This window comes from Megascapheus bottae, unplaced genomic scaffold (assembly GCF_031878675.1).
Source record: "Megascapheus bottae isolate mThoBot1 unplaced genomic scaffold, mThoBot2.hap1 HAP1_SCAFFOLD_81, whole genome shotgun sequence".
NCBI lineage: Eukaryota > Metazoa > Chordata > Mammalia > Rodentia > Geomyidae > Megascapheus > Megascapheus bottae.
This window is the reverse complement of record NW_028327393.1, coordinates 131,046-145,971: the sequence shown is the minus strand read 5'-3', so window position 1 is coordinate 145,971 and position 14,926 is coordinate 131,046. Positions and strand designations below refer to the sequence as shown.

The 14,926-nt window shown below is 43.6% G+C and overlaps 2 long non-coding RNA genes across 2 annotated transcripts; both read right to left on the bottom strand.

The window, feature by feature from the left end:
• Positions 1–8,769: 8,769 nt before the first annotated feature.
• On the bottom strand, positions 8,770–13,051 carry LOC150039901 (uncharacterized). Its single transcript, XR_016534178.1, has 3 exons — positions 12,852–13,051; positions 11,787–11,988; positions 8,770–9,667 (listed from the first exon to the last, which is right to left on the bottom strand). It is a non-coding gene; the product is annotated as an uncharacterized LOC150039901 (long non-coding RNA).
• A 152-nt stretch (positions 13,052–13,203) lies between these two features.
• LOC150039900 (uncharacterized) lies at positions 13,204–14,073 on the bottom strand. Its single transcript, XR_016534183.1, has 3 exons — positions 13,972–14,073; positions 13,678–13,773; positions 13,204–13,391 (listed from the first exon to the last, which is right to left on the bottom strand). It is a non-coding gene; the product is annotated as an uncharacterized LOC150039900 (long non-coding RNA).
• Between the last annotated feature and the right edge of the window lie 853 nt (positions 14,074–14,926).

Genomic DNA, 14,926 nt, shown 5'->3' with positions numbered 1-14,926 from the left:
AATTCAATTATATACAGTCAAATACCATGTGCAATCATAGTTTTACTTTTTTACTCAAGGTAGTAAGTTAATCTAACACTGACAAATTTGAAGAAATTGAAACTTTTACATATTTAGCTAAAGGAACAAGGTATTTCCATTTTTTCCCTAGAAAGGAAATTCGTATGCAGGAACTTATATTTTTACCTCTACAAAAGAAAGCTTTTATGCATGGTCAAATAATTTTTCTCTCTTAGTAAACCTAACACACAGTTTATTGGTATGTGTTAGTTCATTTGTACGTGTAACTCACTTCAGAAGAAATCAATCCACTATACAATCTGATTTTCAGCTTTCTAAGTCTGCTCTTCTCCCTCCTTCTTTTCACATACTTGGCTGTATTCTTAACTGCTTCTCACCAAAGGACAAGGAACAACAGCCTAGAAGCTGGACTCTCATCATAACTGTCAGTGGGCCTGTCCAAGTATCAGATTTCTGGAGAATGAAAGAGGCCCACCAGCTCTTTCACCTCAGAAACACGGAAACCACCTCACTGTGCCTGACTGTGATTCTTACCTCCATTGGCTCAGTAAAAGTTGCATGTAGGCAATAAGTAAATAAGGTAGAGAATAAGTAAAGAAAGATACGGTTGCTATGTTTGAATTCACAGTAGACCATGACCAAGTATCTGCTGCCAGATGCTGTCATTTTCTATTTAGTTTCAATACAGGAGGAGGAATAATGAAGACAACGATCAGCTGTTATATAGACTGTGTACTAAACTCACACCACAAATGAATTTACATTCAGATGACAGATAACTCACCAAATGTTAATGCTCGAGTCACAAACCGCAATGGCGGTTAAGGTTGTGTCATCCCTAAAATGTAAGTAAAAAAAAAAAAAGACACAGAAAATTGAGTTGGAAACTGTAGAGGAAATCAAACTTTTTCTGTGGGCTCGGTACTAAAACCATAACTGCGTTCATCCTAGGAACAGGTTCTGCCACTTGAGCTACAGCTCCATCTCCAGCTCCTCTGTTCCCTGTAGCTCTTTGCTCTGGTACTCCGGTGTGAACTAAGAGACCAGAACCAAATGAAAAGCAGTATTTTTATTTTACCACAGAAATACAGTTGAATCTGTTCAGGAAATTAAATATGGACCGGTTTCATGCAAGGTAGAAGAATTTTTCCCAGTACCCCTACCATAGTACCTCTTGACATCTTGTACGAATTTCAATACAATACTCTTCAAGGGAACTCAACCTGAGATCATAGCTAATATTCTGCTTCCTCTGTTCCTTCTATTCCCTCATTACCTTCAGTAATCCTAGATGTCTTTACTGACTTACTCTCAGATTGGACCAATGGGTGGCAGGCCAGAAACAGAGAACACTTCATTGTTCACCAGGACATTGAGAATTCCCTCTCCTTAAAGGAGCCTCAATTCTTTACCCAATTTGTGAAAACACGGAATGGCACAGAAAAATTTCACTTCCCTGACCTTCCAAAGGGTTCCCACAAACATGGTACTTAGTCTCTGTACAGCTTTCTACACAAATCTGTCTACATTTGAGTATCTGACAACAAATGGCTCTCGTCTGTCAATGTATGTGTATTCTGCTCCTCATTATGAACATGAACCATTAAATTATGCACAGTCAAATACTATGGAAGTTCCTAAAGAGACTTTTTCTTCCCAAATTGCTATAATACCCAGAAAATGAACACTACATATACTACATATGTAAGGGGGTATTTCCTAGAAATGAGGCCTCTCCCTCCAATGAAATGATTACCTGTGCTAAATAAAAACTTATGTAAGATTCACAAGGAGTTCTTTTCCTATGACTCTAAAGCACTGTTTACACTGTTTTCGTGGGTTTCCTGATGTTCCGTTTCCCTTGCTATGAAGGAAATTGAGCTGATCATTCATCTACATTTCTGCTTCCTCTCTCCCTTCCTTGCTTCCTCTGTCTGTCCAGCCTCTCTGATTCATAATAGGATTGGTAGTTCATGAGTTATTCACCTTAAACTACAGAATATATGTGGAAACTAACACACAGACATGTTTTGGCTATTTAGTAATATTTGCCTTTCACATAAAATTCCAACCCTGACTTGATGGTAAAAGACTTCTCATTCACTAAATAAATCACAAATGCTATGAGGGAGCTTTCTTCAACTGTCACGTCTCCCATGAACATCTGAAAACCTAGGTAAGTCATTCTATTTTAGCCAGCCTCCTTCTCACAGCAATGGAATGAGACACATCAAGGATGAACATGGGCGTGAAGAGATTTGCTGGTCTTTTCATCATCATCATCATCATCGCTTGAGATAGACATCCATCACATAATTGGGCAAATTTTTGATTGGGGCAAAAAACGCACCTTATCAGTAAAGCATTTTAGGAAAATACATAACAAATTAAAAAGCCCCTAATGATCAGCCTTTACTCATTCATTGAGAGAAAGAGAGAGAGAGAGAGAGAGAGAGAGAGAGAGAGAGAGAGAGACAGACAGACAGACAGACAGACAGACAGACAGACAGACAGACAGACAGAGACAGACAGGCAGACAGACAGACAGACAGAGACAGAGACAGAGACAGAGAGAGACAGTGTGGGAGAAAGAGAGAGAGAGAGAGCGAGACAAACAGACACACACACAGACAGACACACAGACAAACAGACAGAGAGACCACCTTTAACTTGTCTTATCCTCTAACTAGAAACAACGGAGTCACCAGAATGTTTAACCTGCTGAATCTTACAACAAAACACTAAATTTCTTTTGGCCACCACACTAAATTAGGAAAAAAAGAATTCTTTTTTTTTCATATATTTTATTGTAATTAATAGAAGGTTACATTATATTCACCAGATAGAAGGTGTATTACTTCACATACATTGATACCCTTTCTCATGTCTTGGTCCCCATTTCCCTCCCCCTTCCCCCGCCTCTCATCTTGTTTTCCTCCCTTCCCTATCTGACTTAAAATAACCAAATACGCATATGTACAATATATCAGTTAACAATGGGAAATACTGTAATATGAGATAACCAAGGGACAGCAAAAGAGATGAGAGATAACATAGTACATTAAGGACAACAATCACTCATTATATGGCTTTTGCTTCTATATCCTGGAGGTCCTTTCATTTAGCATCATTCTATATGGCCTTATGTATCTAGGTTTTGTTCTATTGTAAATCTCTGCTAGGAGAGCCCAAGGTTTCTACTGATTATGACAAATGAGGGAAACCATTGAGCCTATGTTCCTTTGAGTCTCACTTACTTCACTTAATATGATCTTTTCTAAGTCTTTCCATTTCCTAACAAATGGGGTGATGTCATTCTTTCTGACAGCAGCATAGAATTCCACTGTGTATAAATATATTTTGGTTATTTTTGCAAAAACCTTTTTAATCTATATCCTTTCAATTCCTACATAAAATGTGAAATATGTTTGCTTATTTCTATGTAGAAGTATAGAAATTGCAACGTAAGTGTAGATAAACCTGATGAAAATTAACTGCTTGTCACGATTATAACATTGAACATTTGAACATGGGTTATTTCTCCTTATATTTCAGTTTCCCTTTAAGATTCTAAGGAATCTTTAACAGATTTTAACATGTGTATCATATTATATACTGCATATATTTTATTATTTATTCAACTACCATATTTCAGAATCTATAACTTGATTATTTCTTGTGAGTATAAAGAAGTAAATGTTATTTTTATTCTAATATTATATAATGAAGCCCATGCAAATTCACTTAAATTTATTTGCTCTTCATAGACATCTTAGATTGCTTTTAAAGACTGCTTATATCTTTTCTTTAAAAACATATGTATACTTTGCCTCTTTCCTTATACTGTTGATGAGAATCTCCTGTACAAGACTGAATAGCTTAAGATTAGAAAATTGAGTGTTGCTGGATAATTATAGGTTGCTTTGTAATATTTTCTACTCTTTCATATGTAGTTTATATATGCATATATAAATTTATTTAATTTAGAAATATTAATGTCTTAAGGATTTTGATGCATTTTGTCTTATTGTAAGAAAACACTGTGCTTTCAGGAGTTGATATTAAAAGGGTGTTGACTGAAATGTAAAGTAATGGAACCCTGATCCTCAGAACTCAGCCTCCTGTGTAGTTAGGATTACAGTTGTGAGGCACTGTGCCTAAATATTTTCTTTGTATGTGGTACCGAAAAATCGAACCCAGGTCTTTGTGCATGGTAGGCAAGCACTCTACCAGCAGGCCATACTCCTAGCCAGGATCTAATATTCTTTTCAGGCAATAATGCCTGGCATATAATAAGTAAGGCCATAATACAGTATTTAAACCAAAGCATACATTAATTACTAATGCCATCGGGAAGGACTTCAATATTTTGAGCCTATATTATTAAAGAAGATGAAACAAACAGTTCTAACAGGTGCACTTTATTTTCACCCATTTTCCAAGCTCAGGTGTGTCTTTGAGTTCTGCTCCTGTTGATCATGCTGCTGGATCACCAGGAACTTTAGCCTACCTGCAAACAAAATAATCATATGTCCTGCCCTGAACATTGTCTTGTATAAATTAGAAGAAAAAGCATTTTATCTTCATTACTTTTTAATACTCAGACTATGATTTTCGCAGGCTATCTCAGTGTCTTTCTCTTTTTTTAAAATTTTTTTATTGTAATTAGTAAAAGGGTTACATGATATTTGCCAGATAGAAGGTGCATTAATTCACATACATTGATACCCTTTCACATGTCTTGGTACCCATTTCCCTCCCCCCCCACACCCCCCACCCGTCTTGGATTTCCCCCCTTCCCTATCAAATTTCAAATATCCAAATACAAATAAATTCAATATATCAGATGACAAAGTGAGATACTATACCAATATGAGATAACCAAGGGACTGCAAAGGAGATGAGAGACAACATAGTACATTAAGGACAACAATCATTCATTATATGGCTTTTGTTTCACTATCCTGGAGGTCCTTTCAATTAGCTTCACATTACATGTTCTTATGTATCAATATTTTGCTCTATTGCAAATCTCTGCTAGTAGAGCCCAAGGTTTCTACTGATTATGACAAATGAGGGAAACCATTGAGCCTAAGTTCCTTTGAGTCTGGCTTACTTCACTTAATATGATTTGTTCTAAGTCTTTCCATTTCCTAACAAATGGGGCGATGTCATTCTTTCTGACAGCAGCATAGAATTCCATTGTGTACAAATACCACAACTTCTTGATCCACTCATCAACTGAGGGACATCTAGGTTGGTTCCATATCTTTGCTATGGTGAATAGTGCTGCAATGAACATTGTTGTGCTAGTGGGTTTAGTATGTCCTTGTTTCTGGGTGGTTGGGTAAATGCCAAGTAGTGGAATTGCTGGGTCATAGGGGAGTTCTATGTTTATCCTTTTTAGGCACTGCCACACTGCTTTCCATAGTGGTTGAACGAGTTTGCACTCCCACCAACAGTGTAGTAGTGATCCCTCCTGGCCACATCCCCTCCAGCATCTGTTGTCATTCGTTTTCCTGATCCTGGCCATTCTAGCTGGAGTGAGGTGGAATCTTAGAGTTGTTTTGATTTGCATTTCTTTTATGACCAGAGATGTTGAACATTTCTTCATGTGTCTATAGGCCATTTTTGTTTCTTCTTCAGAGAAGACTCTCTTTAAGTCTTTGGCCCATTTTTTAATGGGATGGTTGTTACTTTGGAGGTTAGTTTTGGAGTGATTGAATTTTTTGAGTTGTTGATATATTTTAGATATGAGGCCTTTGTCCGTTGTTTGGTTGGTGAAGATCTTCTCCCACTCTGTAGGCTTCCTGATTAGTTTACTAATCTATAGGCTCACAGTTCAAACCCAATTAGGGCAGAAAAGTCTATGCCACTCTTCTCTCCAATACAATATTCAAAAGAAGCCAGAAGTGGTGCTGTGGTTCAAATGGTAAAGTGTTAGCCTTGAGCAAAAGAAGCTCAGATGCAGAGAGTAGGCCATGAGTTCAAGCCCCTGCACTAGCACAAAAACTAAAAAGTCTCATTTACTTGCTTGCAGAGATTAATTTCAAACTGCAATCCTCAGATCTCAGTTCAAGCCCCAGGCCTGGCAAAAAAAAGAAAAAGTCTTCTAAATGATAGGAAAAAGAATTCAAGTCAGCTGCAGATTTTCAGGTTTCTAGTACAGTAGGCAATGTGACTAAGTTCAATTTCAGTACCATAAGCTTCAGTAAAAATCTACCAGAAAAGCATACAGTTCAAGCAGTGTATGTGGCTCAAGGTTTAAGAAATTAAGGTTTTGGGTTCCCAAGTGAAAGCTTCATTTCACCAACCATCTATTTCTCATCATCCAAGCTCCCACTTTGCTACTTGTCCAAATATGCCACCCAAATCATCCACAGACAGATGGCCCCCGCCACCTCAAGAAATGCCAGCACTATTACCTAGGGGTACCAGCACCTGGGCCTGAGTTCCTGTCACAATGCATCACGACCCAGCTTGTAGAGAACAAGGAGCCTCTGCTGGATCTTAGCCCCATCTGCTTCATGCTTCCTGGTTAGCCCATCTGCAGTTTCTACATCCACACACCACAGTATTTCTTCTCAACCAAAGATAGCAATCTAATGACGTGCAAAGACTCTTCAGTGATCTGGTAGAGGAAGATCTGTTTTGAAGAACAAAGTATCACTGGGTAGCTTTAATGATGAGAACATCTGTCTTTCTCCTCCCACCTCTCCAGACGAACAGATCAAAGTTAAGACAATTACTGAGCTTATAGGACACCTAGTACCTTCCAAATGTGGTACAAGTATACAAGGAATTCGATTGGGGGGATTCAGGGAGGCTTTGAATCATTAAGGACAGGTCAGTGAGCCCTTCTCTGGGCAGAGCCCATGCTCCTTCAGCTGCATGTGCTATACAGTTTAGACCTCTATCTTACAGGAAGAGCCTCCCTCAACCTACCCTAGAAGCAAGTTTTTCTGTGTGCATGTGTGTGTGCATGCCTGCCTGCGTGTGTGTGTGTGTGTCTGTGTCTGTGTGTGTTTTGGGTCTCGTTGTTGGGCTTGAACTCAGGGTCTGGGCACTGTCCTGAGCTCTTTTGCTCAAGACTTGTGCTCTATCACTTTGAACCACAGCTCTGATTCCAGTTTTCTGGTGGTAGATGAGTCTTATGGACTTTCTCATGTGGGTTGGCTTTGAATCATGATCCTCAGATCTCAACCTCAGGAGAAATTGATGGCTGGTGACGCACTCCCTCAGGAAGGCTCTTCTCACATATACCGTGGCCTCACAGTAATGCCATCATATTCGAAAAATTAAAGAAGTGATCAGTCCATGGATTAGCCAAGTTCCTGGGGCTCTAATTGTCTTTGGAAACACTGTAGCAGACCTACCATGAGGTACTTTATTTGTGGATGTACCTGAAGCACCTGGAGTGATAAGGGGGGAAGGGGATACATACCTATCCAGCCAAATGTGCCAAATCAGACCTGCTAATCAAGGCAGTGACAGGTCACACTGAAGTTGCCCTCACATCCTTTCATGATTTATTTTTACACCAGTCTTCATCCAGAATCAATCCATCCAGTTAGGCTGGGGGCAGTGGCAATTCTAATTACTTGAGAGGTTGAGATAGAAGGATAGCAGTTTGAAGCTAGCCCAGGAAGGAAACTTCATGAGACTCTCATTTCCAATTAACCAGCAAAAATAGCCAGAAGTGAAGCTATGGCTCAAGAGGGAGAATAGTAACCTTGAGCCAAAAAGCTCACAGATATCTCCCAGGTCCTGAGTTCTAACCCCAGGATTAGGACAAAGAAGAGAAATCAGCGGGCCACAGGTTAATGTGGAAAGAACTTCCCAAATTGGTGTTTGGTTCAATTACCTTCTATCTCATAGACTTCACTCTGTTGTACTTGAGGATACCGTTTGAAATTGATCTATTTTAATACTTTCTGCAGAAGGAGCTAATATAAAGATTAGCCTTCCAAGAAATGGAAATTCTTTCACTCCATGAAGCAGACAAGTTGGTACTCATGACTTACTCTTAAACATCATTTCTGAGCTTAGGTCAAACATAAAAGTGAAATACAATTTTCCATTTGATCTATTTTAGAATCCCAACAGTGGGGACAACCTTGAATACTTTTGTTTTCTTTTAGAAAGTGGTCTGCAATGACAAATATTTGTGAAGATCAAAGTCACTTGCAATTCTGTGGGGAGTAATAGAGATACCCGGAGCTATTAGATTATAGCTCCTTGAATAGTTTATCTTTCTTTATTTGACCTTCTGTGAACTCTTTCTTAATGTCCACCAACTTTTCTCATCATCATCTTCCAATTAAAGCCATACAAAACCATACGATGGAGAGATAATGCTGAGGGAGAGAAAGGGAAAGACAAGAGAACACTCTCAAGGATAATGCCTGTTTTCCTTGTAAACACTCAGCCATGCAACTTCCCAGTCTGCTACTTTGACTTACAAATATTCTTTTCAAAGACAATCAGTTTTCAGAGTATATTCCACCATCTATGAGATCACCTGCAAACTCCAGTCCCACTAATTGGGAACCATGTTAAGGCAGCCCCCACTGTAGTGAAACAGAGTTGACTTCTTCCTTAGTGGAGGGGGTGGGGGGCAGGCCCTTCCCTTCACTCAAGTACTGAGGGTGGCAGCCTTCCCTATTCATACATAAAGTCATAGGCATCCTGTCAGATGGAAGACTGTCTCTGTAAAATAGAGATAAAAGAAGAAAAGCACAAGGACCAGAGCAGAGAAAAACAAGAACTTTAATTAAATGTGAACATTCAAATCTAACTTATCTTTCTGAAAAACCCCTCCAGTCCCATTAGTATTTTACTTTCTGGCATATACACAAATGTTCATTGCAAATAAATCATGTACCGAGCAAGGGCCCATGCTTCCTGAAATTCCAACCTTCAGTGGTCTCCAATGTCTGTGGTACTGCTCTGTGAAATGTACACGGACAATGGGCCACTGAGTCTGCATGTGTATGTAAGAATAAGTTCTAGCAGAGGTGTTTTCCACAACACCACAGCTCTGCAGTGTGTGGTTTCCATCACTTGGTGAGTCTCAATCAAGCCTTATGGCAGAGGCTTGGATTTTGGTGTAGCCTAACAAAGATTAGAAAGGCTGAGGGTGGGGAATTGTCCTTTGGTGAATCTTTGAAGAACAGAACTACGATTTTGGGAGTGGAAGAGCCAAGTGCACAAGTGGTGGTGACCTGTAGTAGAGTCCAAAATGTCAGGTGATAGTGTGGTGGGTACAGTTGTCCTGTGATGGCACAGGGTGCCCTAGGCACTCAGGGAGTCCAAGGAGGGGAGGGGAGTTTGGCTAATGCAAGTAGCCTGGGCACAGCAGGGTGGTTTTGTAGGTGGAGTGTGGGTATCCTGGGCTGGAGTAAAAGAAGGTGCAGGGTGGCCAGGGCCACTCAAGTCATCATGGTCAGTAGGACCCAGGGAGGCATGCGCACGTGGAGCTCTCCTTAAGCCTTGCTTCCCCTCCTCTTCCTGTGGAAGAGGCTGAAGCTAGATCTCTGCTTGGCAGGTGTCCTCCGGGGGAAGGTGTACTTCCGCAGCACCACATGGTAGACGTCCATAGTCTTCAAGGCATAGAAAATGTTGGCATCATCAGGAATCCTCAGCTCTAGTGGAAGAGGGACACAAGCCTTCTTAGCTGTCCAAACTGGGGCTGAGACCACTACCATTCCCATGCACTTAGAGATCAATTGTAGGTTAGGACCCCGAATGCCTCCAATCTCTGATTCCTGCATGCGAAAGAACTGATGAAAACTCCTTTCTCAGAGGACTTTGGACTTCAGGTCCTGCCAGGTCAGGGTGAAGGAGGCACAAGCTAATCCCCTTCTGACCTCACTGCTGCCATATCAGCATCACAGATACAACAGGCTTTGCAATGTGCAAACCAGCTCTCCCAAGATTGTCCTACAAACATGGACCCTCAGTACCACAAAAAGCAAGGCCTAACTCAGGCTTCTTGCAGTGAGTTCCAGGGTCCTCTAAGACCATGTGCCCCAAGTAGACTGCAAGTCCTGCCTTTGGCCTTTAATTTCTCCCCAGTCTCTTTTGTCCTGCACTCTTTGTGAGAGGAAAACCCCATGCTGTGAGAGGGAAAACCCCATGCTGCCAGCATAGTGGGAATGGTAACAGAGGTAGGAAGGAATTCAGAACGCATCCTGCATTGAACTTGTAATCAGTAATCAGTGCTGGTCAACTCCACAAAGAACTGGACAGATTCTGCACCTCATTGCAAAGACAAGACAGCAACACCACTGTGGCTCATTACCATTTGTGTTCCTGGTATACATGAGTCTTACCTGAGTCTGACTCCTCTTACCATCTGTGAGTCTGTCTCTGTCTCATTTTTCTTGCCGGTCCTGGCCCTTGAACTCAGGGCCTGACCACTGTCCTTGTGCTTTCTGAAGGCTAGAGCTCTATCACTTGAGCCTCAGCACCATTTCTGGCTTTTTTGTATGTATATGTGGTACTGAGGAATCAAACTCGGGTCTTAGTGCATGCTAGGCAAGGACTCTAACACTAAGCCAAATTCCCAGCCTGTCCCTGTCTCTTTTGCTACTTCAAGTGCATGCAAGGCAAGGACTCTAACACTAAGCCAAATTCCCAGCCTGTCCCTGTCTCTTTTCCTACTTCAGTCTCTGTCCCTATTCCTGTCTCTCTGTCTCTGTCTCATCTACCTAAACTTTTGTCTAGCTTTTCAACTTATATCTTTTATGAGTAAGTCAACTTTTGGTTCACTTATCTAACTCAGTGACTCGGTTCTCCCCCTCACCTGTTTGTTCAAGATAAGTGTTGTGCCACTGGCGCCATATGATTTTTCCTGCTTTACTGTGGTTGATAAGAACAAAGAGAATCACAGACTTCTAACCCAGGCTGGCCTCCAACCTAGTGCCTCAGTTGAGCCTCCTAATGAACTGGGTTTGTAGGCTGAGTCCTAGGCACCTGGCTTCTAACCCATTTGGAAGAAAAACACATAAGTAGAGAATATTGGGAAGTTGCCCATGAGTTCTCAATAGCTCTTTCAGGGCTTGCATTAGTCCATGATATAGGGTAAGTGGTGTTTGAAGGCATAGTTTTAATGGTGTGGTAACAATGCAAGGGTCTCAGGAACTCTCGGCACACACTTTACAACTGAGTGACACTCAAGTGTCAGGTATTTTCTCAAGCCATGTGTTCACATTGGAGAATGACAAAGTCCGTTCTGGTGAGCAAGCCAGCCATTCTGTCCTATGAGCTGTATTCTCTCTGGTCCTCACAGATGGTCTCTGCACTGGCTACTTCCTCCTCAGCCAGGGCAAGAACAAGCATGTCCATGAGGGCAATAGCTGTGCAGCAACCAGGGCTGGCTTGGGCCTGGGGTCTAAGGCTGCCCTTATGCTGCCATACCCTGATGGAGGGGTTGGTGGGTGAGGACACTCTCTCCTGCCATACTTCTTTTTTTTGCTAGACCTAGAGGCTTGAAGTCAGGGCCTGAGTACTGTCTTGGGGCTTTCTGAAGGCTAGAGTTCTAACAGAACCACTTCTGGCTTTTTTTTTTACCTATGTATATATTTCCAAGGAATCGAACCCTGGTGTTCTTGCATTCTAGACGAGCTCTCTACCACCAATCCAAACTCCTGGGTCCCTGCCCACCTACTTATTTGCCTGTCCTAGCTATTGGTTTAGGACTCATTTTGATCCTGAGTGATGATCTGCACCAGCTCTAAGTCTTCTGGCTTGTATCCACGCACCTGGAATTTCTTGATAGCTTTCATGATGACGTCTCGGGTCTTCTCCTGGTTGGTCACCTGGGTTGGATCAGGAAACAGGCCCTGAGGACTGGGTCCCAGGGATCCCTCCGTGAAGTCAGTATCCAGGGCTTCTGTGGAACCATCTCAGTGTTAAACATGAGAAATGCCATTGGTGTCATGGGTGTGTTTCAAATCTTCCTTCCTGAAGAGGAGTCCATGCATTGAAGTTGGTTATTTAGTATTCTTAGAGTTTACCAGCTCTTCCTGGATCTGCTTTCCAGGTTTGGGCCCCTGAGATTTAGTGGAATACACAATAAACTCCAGAAACCGCAGGCAAGGGAGGAGCCAGCCAAGTGCCCAGTGCCTGCTCCTAGCCAGGTCTGGGGTGAGTTGGAAGATGCAGTGATTGACAACACCCCGTGGAGCCTTGATCAACTCCCCTAACACTGAGAGTCCAGGAGAGAGGAAGTCGTTGCCTCCCCAGATGAGTGCTCATGACACCTGTTCTCATTCCTATTGGTGAGAGGACTGAACCAGATGCAGACACCAGACCCAGCATGAGGAAGGAGGGGCTCTGAATGTCACCTGCCAGTTGAGTAGCTAGAAGAGCAGACATCTCTCTCTCCTGTGAGGAGTTTACTTGTGAGCAGATCTTTTAGCTCCATCATCTGCAGCACCCTGCCTTTGATATTCCTCATCTTCCCAGAACATAGGATCCCTATGTCTCGCTGTCCTCCAACCCAGATGTGATTGTCAGAAGAGCCTACTAAGTAATGTGCGAGGATTGTCTGTGAGACAGTAAACAGTCTCAACTGGCAATCGTGTTCATTCACTACTAATCTTGTGATCAAACACCAGCCTTTAGGTTGTTTCCTGGGGAAAGTGAAGTATCTAAACTATGCCCTCCAGAGCCTAGGATTTCCCCAATCTTTGTCCGCATTCTTCCTCTCAGTCCTCCTCACTGACCCTGCCTGAGGATCTATTCTAGCCTGGAGACTGGGCATAATTTTCCCTCCCTCTTTTTTAGGTCAGAAGAGCAGAAGGAAATGCAGCCGCCCAACTCACCTCAATGCTTTTGCATAGACGTCTGTTTTCCACAGGCAGCACCACCCTGATAACACACGAGTCTCCCAGCCTGAGATGGGGAGGCACAGATGAGCTGTCACTACTCTGCCCTGAGGTGCCGCTGTGAGTGTTGGCTGAATTGGTGTCCATTGTGCTGGTGTCTGTGGGTGAGGATTGGCTGGCAGAGGCCAAGCTGGTCACCCCAGTGAACCGGGAGGAGGATCCCTGGACCTGTGGATGCCAGCAACATCAGGAGAAGTCCAGGTTTCCAACCAGGTCTAGGGCTTTCCTCTCAGGCACTGGAAAGCAGGACTATGGGCAAGACAGGAAGTCACCTTTTTTGGGTCTCCTGAGGATGTTTGTGAGATGCTCCTGATGAGCTCTGGGTAGGAGCTGGAGGAGGGAGCTGACTGCACATTGCTGTCTGACTGCATTGCAGCGCTGTTTGTGCTGCTCATCTCAGGGCCACCCTTGTCCTGGTCCATCCACTTCAACTGGGAGCTGCCACTGGTACTAATTGCAGCACTCTGGGTCTGGTGACTTTAGAGAGGGGTCAGCTTACTGAAGGAACTTCTCTCAGGACACACACAGACCCTAGACCTCAAACACTGGAGACCTGAATCTCCACTCCATGATCTGGGTCAGTTAACATTTTCCCATTCCCTTATGTGATGGATGAATCACAGAGCCAGAACTCAGTATGAGCAGAGGGGCAGACACCCCAGAGAACTGAGTGCCACACCTGGCTTCTCAATGGAAATGTCTCATTCCCACAAGCATCCCATCATCTTCCCTGGCCCTTGCCCATCACTGGCAAGGTCCTTACTGCTTCCAGGCCATCCAGATGCTGAAGCGCTTCTTGGTCGGAGGGCTTGCAGTGTCATTCTGTCCCGGGGGCTCCAGTGTACATGACAGGTCATAGCTAGGCAAGGGGTGTGAGGTGAGTAGACCAAATTGAAGCTTGGGACCTCCCAGCGTCTGCTTAGAATTCAAAGCCTACCACCCACCTGGTCACTGGCCCTAGGGAGTGTAAGTCCTCAAGTCCAGACATGTGACACTCAGGCTGGCACCACATCCCAGTGACAGGCCACTCTCCCTGTCCTAGTGCCTCCCAGCTCACCTGGCCTCCTCGCTGAGCCGCTCCAGGCCCCTGAACCAACCTAGAAATTTCTCCTCTGGGGTGATGTGTTCATAGCTGCAGCTTGCATGTAGCTGCTTCAGTTGCTCCATGATTGCATATTCCTGGCCAGGGAGAGCATGAGGAGAGTGGAGGGCTGCGCTGTGATGCCCAGAGGATGACCATTCACCAGGCTTTGCTCTGGGAAGCCTCAGTGCATCAGGGTGCTGTGGCTCTCATAACTGTGTCCACACTCATTCACAGGAAGCTCTCCTCTCCCACTTCACATTCCCACCCTGTCATCATGAAAGATCTGCACTCTGAACCAAATTTCCCTACCGGTCATGGTGACTGAAGCTGACTCTGCTGCTGGTCCCCATCCAGCCAGGAGGGCACCTGAAACTCACCTTTCTCAATTTCTCAAAATGGATGACTCCCTCCTAGAAGGCAGAGAACAATGTGAGGAGAACCCCACCCTTCCTCCCTTCAGTCCTCCCTGTCAGGGGCTGGTCCTCTTCCATGGGACAGAGGGCATCTACATGTGCCTGTGAACCAAGTCCTAGATGGGACCTGGACACATCTCCAAAGAGGTTCTGGAATCATCTTGTCCAAAACTTCTGAGGACATGGGGAGACTGAGGGCTCAGCTGAGCCGGACTCACAAGTGCCTGCTTGGCCTGTCCTTTGTTTTCCACTAATCCCAACTGCCCACTGTGCCCAGAGGAACTTGAGTCCCAGCTGTGCTATGTGCCCTAGCTCCCTGTCCCAGCAGCTCTGGATGTCCCTTCTTAAGATGGATGCAGTGATATCTTAAGAAACCCTTCACTGTGCCAGAACTCAGCACACAGCAGGAGACTTTCTGTCCCAACCCCAGCAGCTCAGTGATGCCCAGACTACTCACATCCAGGAAGTCCCTAAAGGCCGTGTCGATCATTCGGAAGTCTCCCAGGAAAGTTTTC